The sequence below is a fragment of the Labeo rohita genome, chromosome 15 (assembly GCF_022985175.1).
Source record: "Labeo rohita strain BAU-BD-2019 chromosome 15, IGBB_LRoh.1.0, whole genome shotgun sequence".
NCBI classification, from domain to species: Eukaryota; Metazoa; Chordata; class Actinopteri; order Cypriniformes; family Cyprinidae; genus Labeo; species Labeo rohita.
This window is the reverse complement of record NC_066883.1, coordinates 18,192,180-18,206,852: the sequence shown is the minus strand read 5'-3', so window position 1 is coordinate 18,206,852 and position 14,673 is coordinate 18,192,180. Positions and strand designations below refer to the sequence as shown.

Genomic DNA, 14,673 nt, shown 5'->3' with positions numbered 1-14,673 from the left:
TGAGGTTTGCAAGAAAAAAATACATTCATGTTATTGTATTTGACAGTCCAGTTCAAATCGCTAATAAGGGAGCCATGGCACAGCTGCTTCCTGGTGATGCAACTGTTACAAAACAAATTTAAATTTAAAGTCACCAAATATTCTGTAATTAAATGACCTAAAACTGTATCTGTGAATCGTAAAATATTGCATGTATTATAGGCATTTCTATATGTGACCCTGGACCACAAAACCAGTCGTAAGTAGCCAGGTATATTTGTAACAATAGCCAACAATACATTGTATGGGTCAAAATTATTGATTTTTCTTTTATGCCAAAATCATTAGGATATTAGGATTAGGATCATTAGTAAAGATCATGTTCCATGAAGATATTTAGTAAATTTCCTAGCGTAAATATATCAAAACTTCATTTTTGATTAGTAAAATGCTTTGTTAAGAACTTCATTTGGACAACTTTGAAGGCGATTTTCAAATTTTTTATTTATTTATTTATTTTTTTTTTTTGCACCCTCAAATTTCTGATTTTCAAATAGTTGTATCCCGGCCAAATATTGTCTTATCCTAACAAATCATATATTAATGGAAAGCTTTCAGATGATGTATACATCAAAAATTGACCCCTATGACTGGTTTTGTAGTCCAGGGTCACATATTTTTATTTGTCTAGTCTTTATTTAAATTTGCATTTGGTTTACAATAAACAGATTTGCATAGATTATTCAAACACTCTTAAGAATAAGAATTTAATCCTTGTCTATATTTGTGTGGTTGAGGTTAAAAACGTGTTTTATTTAACCAGTGGGCGGTAGTTGCTTGGAAAGCTGCTCCTTGTGAAATCGTCTGTGTGCGTCAGCTTTTAGAAATTAGGAGTACTAACTGAATGTTTGTATTTTTGTTTCTGACGCACATAAGCTTGTGACTAATAGAATGGGCACTGTCTTTGGCATGGTCATCAACGAAAAACAACAACAAAATTAGTACAGCAATGTCTTCATATTACATAAACAATCTCTAAATAAATATATAAAAAAAAAAAGTTATAACCCGTTGAGCAGGAAGTGGGAAGAAATACACTTCATTAATTATCCAGTCCGTTATTGAATCACCAAGTTGGAGGTGTTGTGTCACTAAAACAAAAGCTTTCCTCACCCCATTCCACATTATTTTAAATACACCTGTGACAATCCACACCCTCTCAAACATTTATCTTTGTCCATGCATGACCCAATACCCAATACAATATGTTTTAAAACTAGGTTTTATGGCTCTTGATAGTGCAAAAAGCAATGTCACACTGAATGTAATTTAGCACATTTTTAATGGTTTGATATTGTGCCACATTATAGTGCAGTTTGTTTTTTTTGCATTGCATGTCATGTTAAGTCACACCTTTAACTGTTAACCAGTGAAAGTAATTATAAGTAATTTTAAGCAAATTCTGTATTGTCTGCATTATCCATATACTGTATACACTTTTTTTTGTTTTTTAAATCTACAAATTATACTAAACATTTGATTATTTCTGGATGGAATACAAATATTTTATCATATTTTGAATATTATATTATAGTATACATATATTTGACATGTAGATGAATGAGAGAAAATATCCTTAGATCTTTTTCTTTCAAAATATAACAGTATTTGTGTAATGCATTTTAATAGTTTAAGAACACATAAAATATGACTACCTGATAAAAAAGATTCCAAGACTTTTAATTTCATTTAATTCAATTTAATGTAATTTAATACTGTGCAGTATAATTTATTATTATTATAATTATTATTATTATTATTTTACTTTTGCAAGTTTATGCTATTTTTTAATAATATAAGTATTGTGTAGTATTGTGGAGTATGGTGGATTTTAATAGTTTAAGATGTCTGAGGTTAAAAGTCATTAAAATAAAAAATGACTGCCAGGTAAAGTAAAGTAACTTAAATAAATACATAAATTAATTAATCTAGTTTATTTATTGTTTCACTTTCTATTGAACGTTTCCAGGACTTTAAATGTAAACTTCATTAAGTATTTTATTATTTAATTTTATTTGATATTTTTTTTATTGTTTGCTTTAATTTTATTGTTTGCAGTGCATAAAATTACCAAGTGTGACATAACTCGAATGATCAGTACAGCTTGTTTGTCAAAGTAATCTTTGCAAAGAACAACAACCAAAAATGGAACTCATTCAGCTTTTTGCAGCCCTGTCCAATTACTTGTTACACAACACAAGTCAAAATAGGCCTGTGTCGATCCCAAATGATCTAACTTCTCATACCAGTTGCTCAACTTTCCTTCCCTCGGTGTGGTAGGACAGGGAGGAGGCAGAGGTGTATAAAAGTGTGCTTTTGTATGATGGGATCAGTGGGTGAGTTTTCTGCGCATGTGCCGGACTAACTGCTCAGGATGCTGCTGTCGCTACTGCCGTTGCTGCTGCTGCTACAATGGTCGTTAACGAGTGAAGCCACTGATCCGTAAGAACCTTTATGGTTATTATCTTTGCAAACACCAGACAGCAGAAGGTAGTGTAATGAGGAAAACTGCAGGTTGAGGACCAGACGAATGTCCACAACTACAGCAGTGATGAAAAGTTAAGGACAACTGCACCTTTGTGTTTTCATGTGCAACAAACAGTAAACAGTTTATTTTTAGATTTACGGTAAAAATTTACCAGAAGAGAGACACGGTGACAGTGTTGCAGGTATTATGTGGAGTGTTTTGGTTACCATGTTTTACATCAAATAATATATTATGTCTTTTTAGCTATTAAAAATGTGAGTTAAAGCGAAATTGGCCTATCTAACTCAACAACAACATAAAGACAGCACAGTCACCCACACAAATACTAAAATCACAAAAACATTATAATCATCCCACATAACATTAATTAATACTAAACTAAAATAACTCAGAATACCTAGAAATATATATCAACAAATATCAAGGTTTGTGCTGGGAATTCTGGGAATGGCCAAATTAAAAATGTTAATATTGTGAAATATTATTACAGATCTGTTAATATTATTACAGATCTGTTTTCTATTTGAATATATTTTAAAATATCATTCATTCCTTTGATGGCAAATTGAATTTTCAGCATCATTCTTAAGTAATCTTAAGAAATCTTAAGTAATCTTAAGAAATCATTCTAATGTGCTGATTTGCCACTCAAGAAACATTTATTATTATCAATGTTGAAAAAACAGTACTGCTTAATATTTGTTTAAAAATTGTGGAATAGAAAGTTGTTTAGGATTTTTTTTTTAAGCAATTAATACTTATATTCAGTAAAGACACATTAAGTTTATCAAAAGTGTATGTCACATAAAAAAGCCATTTATTATGTTACAGAAGATTTCTGTTTCCAATAAATGCTGCTTTTTTCAACTTTGTGCTTATCTAAGGATCCTGAAAAAAAAAATGCATTATATTTTTTCACAAAAATATTAATTAGAAAAATCTGTTTTGAATGTTGATAATAAGATCTATTTTTAACAATCAAGCACCAAAAATAATTGATATAAATTAGCACACAAATATTAGAATGATTTAGAACTATTCTCATGCAGCACTAAACTTATGCTAAAAATGGATGTTATTGTCATTGTATGGTTTATGCATTTATGTTATGTATTTCTTTGAATTTTGTCTTCTTTCAGAATATACCTGGTGACAGTCAATTCCCAGGCGGTGGGTGGCAGCACAGAGACTCTCTGTGCACATGTCCATGAGCCCAAAGAACCACTGTCTATAGTGGTAACTTTGAGGACTGACAATCGCAACCTGACCATTCTACAACAGGCCTCCATTAAAAAGGATTACTACAGATGTGTCCTTTTTAAGGTCGGTATGCTTAGTACAGCTTAACAGAACAGAGAGGAAATTGGCTGTACTTACAGTACACTGGTACAGTAAATCTTGTAATGCTGTGTTATGGAGGTCATGGCAATTTTCTACATCATGTTTGGACAACACTTATAATTTTACATTAAGGTTAAAGAGCCTATCCATAATGAGATGATCAATTTGCTTTTATCATTCATCTCGCATATATCTTTCAATTGTTCAATGATCACTGCCGTCTTGACATTGCTTTCAAGACCTATAGTCTGCAATCTGTAAGTGGAGTTATAGGCTCAGTATTTTCTTGATTTGTATTTCCCAGGTCCCTGTAGTCACTGTGGAGTCTGTGGCATCCGTTGATGTCGTAATCCGTGGGAACAAAACATCCCTGAACAAAACCACTAAGATTGTCATAAATCCCCCCAAATCTTCTTTTCATCCAATCAGACAAGCCTATCTACAAGCCTGGACAAACAAGTAATACAAACTCTTTGTAAATTATTGCAAAAATTACATACTGTACTGTATGTGTTAATATTCTGTCTCAAATTTTCTTTTCCCCAGTTAAATTTCGCATTGTGTCCCTGGATTCCAATTTCTTGCCTCGTAATCAAATGGTAAATTTAAGTTAACTTAGGTGAAAATTTTATATAGTGATATATATTGTTCTTTTGACCTAACTGAAATGACTTTCCTTGTCTTTCTCTTGCAGTTTCGAACTGTAGAACTCCAGGTAAAATCCTTCAAGCAGCCACGACCTGTTTATTGTTTGTTACTTTACTTTAATGCAGGTTGATTCGACTGTAGGCTTTTTCATTATGTGCCACTGTTCTTTAGGACCCTTATTCAAATCGCATTGGTCAGTGGTTGAATCAGACCACAAGGATTGGCATTTTGGATCTGTCCCACTCCATGTCTCCAGAAGCCGCTCAGGGTTACTACACGATCAATGCTTGGGATGATAAAAACCAACAAATATCACACGGCTTTGAAATTAAAGAATATGGTCAGAACCAGGATTCAGCTTTTGTCAGTCCAATACTAATCAACTTTTAATGTGTACATTTAAAAAAAAAAAAAAACATTTTCCACATGTATCTTTTAGTTCTTCCAAAATATGAAGTGAACATTGATTTTCCATCTGTTATAACCAACCAAGACAAAGAGGTCACTCTGAAAGTTTGTGCAAAGTAAGAACTTATTATAAATAATGTAAATTTCTTTATGGATAAATGAAGTGCATTCCTGTGTTTCAGTGATATTTTCAGCCTGATAAAATACTTTTTTCACTGTCTTTAGATACACTTATGACAAGCCTGTGCTGGGGTCTGTGAATGCTAAAGTGTGTGTGCAGAACTATAATTACTATTATTACAGACCTGGTTTCCCTAACAAGCATGATGTATGCAAGAAATATTCAATGATGGTGTGTTACACTCTGCAAGCACAAAACTATTACTTTTTGGCCCTGTAATCTTAAAAACACTGAATTAGCATTTATCCTCTTAAACACCTTTATATATCATAAGGTCCCAATTCCAAGAAATGTCACAGATTCTTTCTTTGCAATTTCTTAGTAAACAGCTTTTCTGATATTTCTGTTTTATAAACAGCAAATGCTCTGCAAAAGCTGCTATTCTATATGCATAGACAACCCCCTTGTGAAAATTAAGTGTGCTTAATTGTATTGAATGTGCACTTGTTAGTGTACTTCAAAAGTACATTTTTAAACTGTCTGAAAAGCTGTAAATGACAATTTTATTTTAAAGCACATTTTAAATTGTGTTTTTATAATCTTTTGTCATGCAAAAGAAGTACACTTATTTTTATATGTTGACTAACATGCTTAAGTAATGTATCTGACTATAACATTTTTGCAATTACACTTAAATAGTATATTGTTTATATATATGGGTCCATATTACAATAAATTTTAGAAGTCTGAATTACTGTTTTCATTTCATTCTTATTCATTTAGACTGGCAAGACTGGCTGTGGGTCTCAGTTGATAAATGTGACAGAATTTGGCTTGTCTTCAGGAGGATCTTTCCAAGTGAATTGTAACGTGGAAGAATCTGGAACAGGTGAGAGAGTAAAACAAACAGCTGTTGTCCATTTTTATTATCCAAAATGGGGTAATGAAAGATGATCTTTTGTTCCTCTAGGGATAACTATGCAGGGTTCAACCTCAGGTGTGATTATCCATGATTATATCAGTGTTCACTTTGAGGACACAGTAGATACATACAGACCTGGCATGATCTTCAAGGGAAAGGTAACAGCTAGCTTGAGGTCATTTGCTAATAATTACTGAGAGAATGCTCTAAAGTAACTCTACAGTCCATGTGTCACGTTACGGTGTCGAGTAAACATGCATGAAGAAGATGGTGAAGTCAAATAGTCTTTAATTAATCCACAAAAAGGTAAATCCAAATACAGGCAGGCTGGTGACACACGTATACAACAGACGTTCAAGACCAGACAAAGAGTGAACAGACTAGAACTTAAATAGGAAGGCAAATGAGGATAATCAATAAGACACTGGTGAATCAAATTACACAGTGAAGGGGAGACAAAAAGTGGGTCAGGGAACACGTGGGTGAAACAAACCTAAAGTCCACGATAACTAAGAGGTACTGAACATAGCTGTGACAGTACTCCCCCCTCCGACCTCGCGTCGAAACGGAACACCAAATGGGGAGGGACGGAGGGGGACTTAGAAGGAGGACAAAGGAGTGGATGTGGGATGGTGACAGGGGACGGTAAAGGGCAGGCAGACAACCAGGGTGGTGATGATGGAGGGAAGGGCTACAGGGGAATCCGGAGAAACCATGGCAGACCAGTCAGAGGGAGGAGCCAGGATGGAGACAGAAGGAGCAAAGGCAGATCAGACGGAGGGAGGGGCCAGAGAGAAGACATGAGGGCCTTGGAGTAGTAGGCAGTAGTAGACAGATGGGACCCAGGCCGCAGCCATAAAGGCGACCCATGTTGGTGCCAGTGAAGGGTGGAGCCATGGTGAAGGAAGGGCTGATGACTTCAGGGGGCTGACCGATAGCAGGTGGAAGAGGAGACCAGGGCGGAGTTGGAGAGCCGATGAGCCAGGGTGATGCAGAGGTTCTGGAAGGCCAAGGTGGAGCAGATGGCTCCGGCGACCAAGGTGAAGGCAGGGATCTGGAAGGCCGCAATGGAGCCAGAGTGTCAGAGGACCAAGGTGGAGCTGGAAGGAAGGAGGAGCCTGAAAGAGCCAGAGGGATGGAGAAACGAGGCGCAGCCGGAAGAGTGGATTCCCGAGGCGGCGGATGGTAAAGGGATGAGGGAGCCATGCGAAGCTGGTGGACTGAAGGGCCACGGCAGGAAGGGAGGTAGGAGCCATGGTGGAGCTGCTGGGTCGATGGGGTCGTAGTGGCATCTGAGACTCAAAGGCTGGAGGCGGAGACAAGGGATCTTCCAGCCATGATGCTGCGGTGATGGGAGGAAGCAGGAGAGGGAGGGTGGGTGGGAAATCATGACAGGTACAGGGTTAAGGGATGGTGTGTGCTTCCCACACACACCAGTTTGCGACTCCCAATACCGGGAGTGCATCTGACAGGGAAAGGACCTCCACGTAATTGTGACCTCCATGGCCGAAACAGGACAAAGAAAAAGTTCAGGGCAGGACTGTTTTTGCACCTGGTCAGAAAGGTAAGGCTCTAGCTCCGGGGGCTATTCTCAGCTCTGTCGCTCTCTCTGGCAAAAGCTTGTTGGTCGTGGCGGGACGCTCTCCAGACACCAGATAATAGCCTCTCTCCAGTTCAGTCCCATGGTGTCTGGGAGGGAATTTGCCCTGATCCAAAAGAGACTACAGCATCTCAAGTCCCTCGTGAAACTCGCCAGATCATGGCTCCTCTGAGCCATAGCTGCGAAACTCGCAGCTAGCTCCATAAAGAAAAAACAAAAGAAAAACTTTCAAAACAAAAAACAAAACATGGGGAGATTTGCGCTTATTTAAACTTTTGTGTCCGTTTTTCTGTCACGCTACGGTGTTGAGTAAACATGCACGAAGAGGATGATAAAGTCAAATAGTCTTTAATTAATGCACATAAAGGTAAATCCAAATACAGGCAGGCCGGGGACACATGTTTACAATAGACGTTCAAGACCGGACAGCAAGAAGGCAAATGAGAATAATCAATAAGACACAGGTGAATCAAATTACACAATCAAGGGGAGACAGAAACTAGGTCAGGGAACACGTGACCTAGTTATCCACGATAACTGAGAAGAACCGAACATAGCTGTGACAAAATGTGTTTTTACAACCATATTTATAAAAAGTTAATAACTGTACCATAACTGTTATTTTTGTCTGACTTTGTAAAATGCAACATTAATAAACAACCTTTTAGCAATGAAAACATTTAGCAGTTAGCATAGCCATATTGTGTACAAAAAGTGTTGCTTTTGTTTGTGGGTTAATCATTTTGTCTTTCTCCACTTTTTTTTTATTATTTACAGGTTATGGTCACTAATTCACAGTCCAGACCAATGAAAAATGAGCCGGTGATTGTATATGCACATTACGGTGGTAAAAATGTCAATGTTACATTGACGACAGACATCAATGGTACTGGCCACTTCTCCTTCAACACTTCGGATTGGTCAGAACAAAACGTGCAATTACAGGTTAGTGGCTTTTTTTTATAAGACGGTGTATATATACTGTAATTTGGGTGTACTGATGATTTGCAAACTTTTTTTAGGCCATTCATAAGGGAAGTGTTGAACGGCCTGATTTTGCTTTCATCTATTAGGCTATCACTACGTAAGACCCTTTCACTCCAATAGCAAAAGTTTCCTGATGTTGACGAAGGCTCCAGAGAAGCTCAGCTGTAACAGTGATGCAACAGTGAAGATCAGTTACATCATTCAGGGCAGTGCACTGAAAAGAGGCCAGAAAACCTTGAATTTCTTCTACATTGTATGTTTAACACTGACACTTTTTATCTTTGACTTTATTTTTATTATTATTATTTATTTATTTATTTTTAAATAAGCATGATATACTAAGTATTGGTTATTAGCCAATATTAAAGATTTATTTGATTATCTGTGTAGGTTTATATTGGAACCTTTTATAATGTATAATTCATATTACATAAATATAATTGTTTATACTCTCTTTTCCAAATGTTACATTTAGATCAATGCCTACTTATACAAACACTAAAAATTTAATAAGATTGTGAAATTTTTTTAGCAAATCTCAAAATATGGAAATTAGCAGGGCTGGACTGAATTTTAGCATCTTTTTGGTAGCAAAAACAGAATTTAAAAAAAAAAAAAAACAGAGAAAAGATTATTTTTAAAAAAATGATTATTTAAAAATGCAGTGCTAGTAAAGCTGTAGAACTCCACAGCATTACATAAAATGTCATACAGTAATTATCTGCCTGCACTCCAGGTCTTGTCCAGAGGCAGAATTGTTCAACATGGTTGTCTGTTTGTGAGTGTGAACACCGGAAATAGTGCAGGTACACAGATCTTTTACATTAGCAATCACTTATCTAAGCATATTTTTATGCTCTGTATACATTGTGCTTCATTTTGTGCCTTTTTTGTTTTCAAAAATGCTCCCTCTTTCATAAAAGAAATCAAAGGAGAACTGACAATCACATTGGAGAATATGACCACTCTGGCTCCATATGCTCAGGTGGTGGTTTACACAGTTCTTCCCAGTGGAGAAAATGTAGCAAACTATACGGACATCCCCATTCAAGATTGTCTGGTCAGAAAAATCACACATTAAAACTCATTTCAGAACTCAATGTGCCTTCAAGCTTTTATGTATTTTTTTATTATTATCAATGTGTGATGAGAGCATGCCTGTGCTTTTACAGATGACCTCACGCTTCTCGCATCTAACCACACTGCCTGGAGAGAAGATATCTCTTAACCTGAAGGCCAGTCCTGGCTCTTTGTGCTCTGTGCGGGCCATTGATCAGAGTTTGCTGCTGTTGAGACCAGAGGCCGAGCTGGATGCAGCCACTGTATGTTACACCATATATATATATATATATATATATATATATATATGCATTTGATTAAAAAAATAGGCCTAGTTGAATATACACTTCTTTTATAATAAGCAAGTTTTAAACTATCAATTAAAATTAATTTTGATCATTTTTCTAAAACAAAAAATTAACTTAACTCTAATACTTATTCATATTTTAAAAATATAATTAATGTGGTGTAAAGAAAATATCTTGCTATTATGAAACATGAATACAAAAAGCATATTTCTAAGAACTTAGAACATGCTATAAACTAGGTTTTCATATTAAAAAAAAAAAGATCAAGGACACTTATGACAGTTTGATGTAATGTTTTTTAATGATTATTAGGAGATAGCATTGTCAATTATACGGATCAATATCTGTCATTATTTTACAGGTCTTTCGAAAGTTACCAGTCAAGAATTTGTCAGGTTGCCCATACAACACTGAAGAGCCTTACACCTGCCCGTATTCCTATTTCCCCCACTATGGCAACAGAAATGATATCTACAACATCTTTACAGTAAGATACACAACGTCTCCCACTTATTATTTCAGAGAACTTCCAGTGTCATGTCCCTCGCTGTACACTCTCCATCCTACAACCAGTAACATAACACTTCCTTTTATTTAGGGAGTTGGAATCACAATTGTTACCAATGCTGAAGTGCCTGCTGTTTATGATATTTATAAGTACATGTTGAAGAAAGAACGTAAGTACCTTGATTTTTTTTTTTAAAGATTTGAAAAAACCCTTTTTATCTGATTGTATTTACAAACCATCAATTTAAGCAGCTCCTGTGTATGATGTTGGTCAGCTGAACATGGCTAAACTCTGGCTGGGATTTGGTTCAAATGTAGAAAAACCTACTCAGAAGATCCGCAGTTTTTCTCCAGAAACCTGGATATGGGATCTTGTACCTGTAGGGTATGTATTTTACACCATGACACTGTTGTATATACTGTATACAGTGCAGTCCTTTTTAAATATGCAATATATATACATATATATATATATATATTAACAACTGATTCAGTGCTTAGTAATATTTTTCAAAACTTTTCAAAATGCAAAATTCTTTTTTCTTTCATTAGGAAATCAGGATCTGTGGACATTGCAAAGACTGTCCCGGACACCATCACTACATGGGCAGCAGTGGCTTTCTGCACATCCCCTGCTGGGTTTGTAGTCACCCCCAAGACTTATGTCACTGCTTTCAAGCCCTTTTTTGTGAGCCTCAACCTTCCTTACTCTGTTATCCGTGAGGAGACGTTCACTCTCAAAGCCACTGTATTCAACTACCTAACCAAATGTATCATGGTAAGCCTCCTTAATGTGTTTACTTGCTTGTACTGGAGTCGATTTGCAAGTGATTTTAGTAAAACCATTTTCTGTAGGCTGCCACTGTACAAATATCTGTCTTTTAATAAAGGTGAAGGTCACACTGGCAAACTCACCGCAGTTCACCGCTCAGCCGTGCAGAGGCTGCACTTACACTCAGTGTGTTTGCTCTGAAGAGAGCCAAACCTTCCAGTGGACTGTTACACCCTCTGAACTCGGTAAGCCACAAGCTTTGACTTCTATATGAGCAAAAACAACCATAAATTTCATTTTTATTTCAATCTGCTTCCCAAAACTGAAAAATTTATTTTACTTTTTTACCAGGACATGGTATTTCACTTATAACAGGCATGTCTTAAAGGGGTCATCGGATGCAAAGTTCACTTTTACATGTTGTTTGAACATTAATGTGTGTTGGCAGTGTATGTACACATCTACCCTTTAATGATAAAAATCCATGCAACGGTTTTTAATTAATCTGTAAAAATAATATTCCCTTTTTCAAATTGAGCCATTCTCAGATGGTGTGGTGTCACACAGACACAGGCCACTCCCACGATAATTGATTGACCTGAGTGTCTTACCTCAGACCCTCCTTAAATCAGCTGTAACAGTCCAGTAACCTCCATTGTTTCGATGCCGGAGCAGGGATGTAAGTTAGACGAAAATATCTCAGATTGAGCGATTGAGGTGTTGTGTTGCTGGATGTAATAATGAACGTAGTGGTTGTCATTTACTCCCGACATCTGAGCAGCTGAAGATGCAGTGGATTACGTTTGTCTGTGAATGGAATGCGCCTCCCGATCTACATATATCCGTCTATGTTCGCGCAAATCATTCGTGATCCAGCTTTTTTTTTTTTTTATGAATCTTTGCAATCACCTTTCCTAATAACGTGCTAGTTAGCAAGATTAGCGGCTAAACGTGGCTAAAGTAAACAGGCTCGTCACTCCACAGAGAGAAGAGAGGGGCGGGGCGAGCAGAGCTCATTAACATTTAAGCAACCTTGACCAGAACAGGATGAATTTTGCAGAGCTGATTTTGGCAAGGTAAAAAGGGTGTTGTTTTACACTACCATTGAGAATTTTTAACCAAAGTATATAGACTTTTCATTAAGACCCTAAAGAATCATATCCACTTGTGGAAAATGGGCATCCGATGACCCCTTTAAAAGACATTCATCCAAAAACGAAAATTCTGTAAAAAAAAAAAAAAAAAAACCTCTGTAACCTTCAAAAAAAAAAAAAAAAAAAAAAAAAACGCTCATGTCACGCAGAACAAAGAAGGACATACAGGTTTGGAATGATATGGAGGTGAATAAATGATGAGAGAATTTTATTTTTGGGTGGCCTTTCCTTTTACCACTTGCCTTGACTGTCACAGATTTGTTTATTATTGCAGGCCCCAGGGATACATTGTTTCTTCTGAGACTTAAATCCACTGTCACTGGTGTGTGTGTTTTTCAGGAAAGGTGAACATTACAGTGCGTGCTGAGGCGGTGAAGAGCCAAGAACTGTGTGGCAATGAAGTGGTGACTTTGCCGGACAAAGGCAGAATTGACACTGTGATGCAGAGCGTTCTGGTGGAGGTGCCTACACTCAGGGGTTAAATTGGGATTTGTTATGTGGGGGGGGCTCAGTGGTGTCAGGCTTTTATACACACACACACACACACACACACACACAGACACACATATACATACATATATATATATATATATATATATATATATTATTCTGAAACAATATTCTCATCACTTTTCTATCAGATGTGCCATAAATCTGCATGTTTTTTTTTTTTTTTTTAAATATTTAATCCAAGGGCATTTTTTTTTCTTTCACAGAGGGCTATTTCTCCCTAACCTCATTAATATCTCATCTTTTATTTCAAATTCTTAGATTTGATCTATAAATTCAATTCCAATATTATGATCTGTTCATTATCTGTACATTATCAAATTAAATAATTTACACTGCATACGACTGCATTAAATAATGTTATGAGATTGTTTCAAATATTTTTCTGAACGTACAAATAAGATATGATGGGGAAATTATACATTTAAGCGAAATTAAAACAAGTGAGCATCTAATAAGTGAGTCATTGAGTCGTTTATTCAAACGATTTGTTCAAATGGCTGATTCATCAGATGTTCATGCATGGGCTAGTGAAACTTTGACTCAACCGATTCATTCAAAACACTAAATTCAGCTATGAAAAGGCTGGTTGCTGTGAGATGCTCTGTGGTCCTGCTGTATCTTTTTTTTTTAATTATTTTCGCTGCTGAAATAGAACAAAAGCAGTCTGCAATACTGCACCTAAAATGTAATTACTGTACTTGCTTACTGAACTGTTTATTGAGCTATTGAACAGTCGTGATGGTGAAAATGTTGTGTCATGTTGCCTTACTAACTGTATTTTAAATACAAAAACTTTCCATTTTGAATTTTTACCTCTGCATTCTGAGTTTCTTTGTGTTGCGCATTTTGATTTCTCCTGGAGAGGCTGTGTGAGCCTCGCCTCAGCAGTGCAACCTTACCGTCAGTACATGCATTATATACAGTAGCTATATCCACATTTCACCACTTACTCTAATAAAATCAGAATAATTCCTCCTTTTTTGGAGACTGCCTAGTTATTTTTGAAAATAGAAAGAATTATGAATGTGCAAACATAATATTTTGCAGATGAAAAGTTTTGAGACATTATGTACAGATGTACAGTCCTGAAATATTATGCATTGTTCAGGTGGAAAATAGCCTGAGAAAAAAAGCTGTTTTTATGCCGCTCAACAATGATTTATCTGTGTTGGAATGGAAGAACAGAAACAAGTTTAAAATAGATCTCAATTAGTCTGATTCGTGCACATCCATGCTCTTGTTTTCTTCTTTGTATGATGGCTAAACTGACACAACCAGAAACTGGAATGTGTGAGCTCAGAAAAAGTTTCTTGTTAGCATTTGAAAGTTTCGTTGTTTTTTTATTTTTGCAAATGTTTCTTTAGGAGCTCTGTACTTTTTTTGTAATAAAATCTTATTGTTTTAAACAGAAATAATGCACTTATGCATTATGCACTTTATTTGCTATTTAAAAAATGGTAAATTTGTCAAAAACATTTGTGTCCTGTGATTATTTATCTAGATTTATTATTGTACAAATGCAAATGTTTGGATCTTGAAAGAATAAGCTATTAGTCAAATATTAAATCCTAATTTCAAGTTTTAAATCTTTCCTAACCCAATTACTGTATTTTTTTTTTTTAAATGCCCAATTGCCGATGTTTACAATAGTGTGTGTGTTTTCCTGTCTGTAATCCAAAATATCATGTTTCAAAGCACTTGATATTTTTGTAGAAGTACAACTGATATGTGGCTGTGGATCGATTCAACTCTTCTACTGGTTTTAAACAAGATTTTACCGCCAACACATGAAAGCTGCTTTCAGAC

At 35.9% G+C, this 14,673-nt stretch overlaps 1 pseudogene; it reads left to right on the top strand.

Moving 5' to 3' along the window:
* The first annotated feature begins 2,369 nt into the window (after positions 1 to 2,369).
* On the top strand, positions 2,370 to 12,836 carry LOC127176914 (alpha-2-macroglobulin-like; annotated as a pseudogene).
* The last annotated feature ends 1,837 nt before the right edge of the window (positions 12,837 to 14,673 follow it).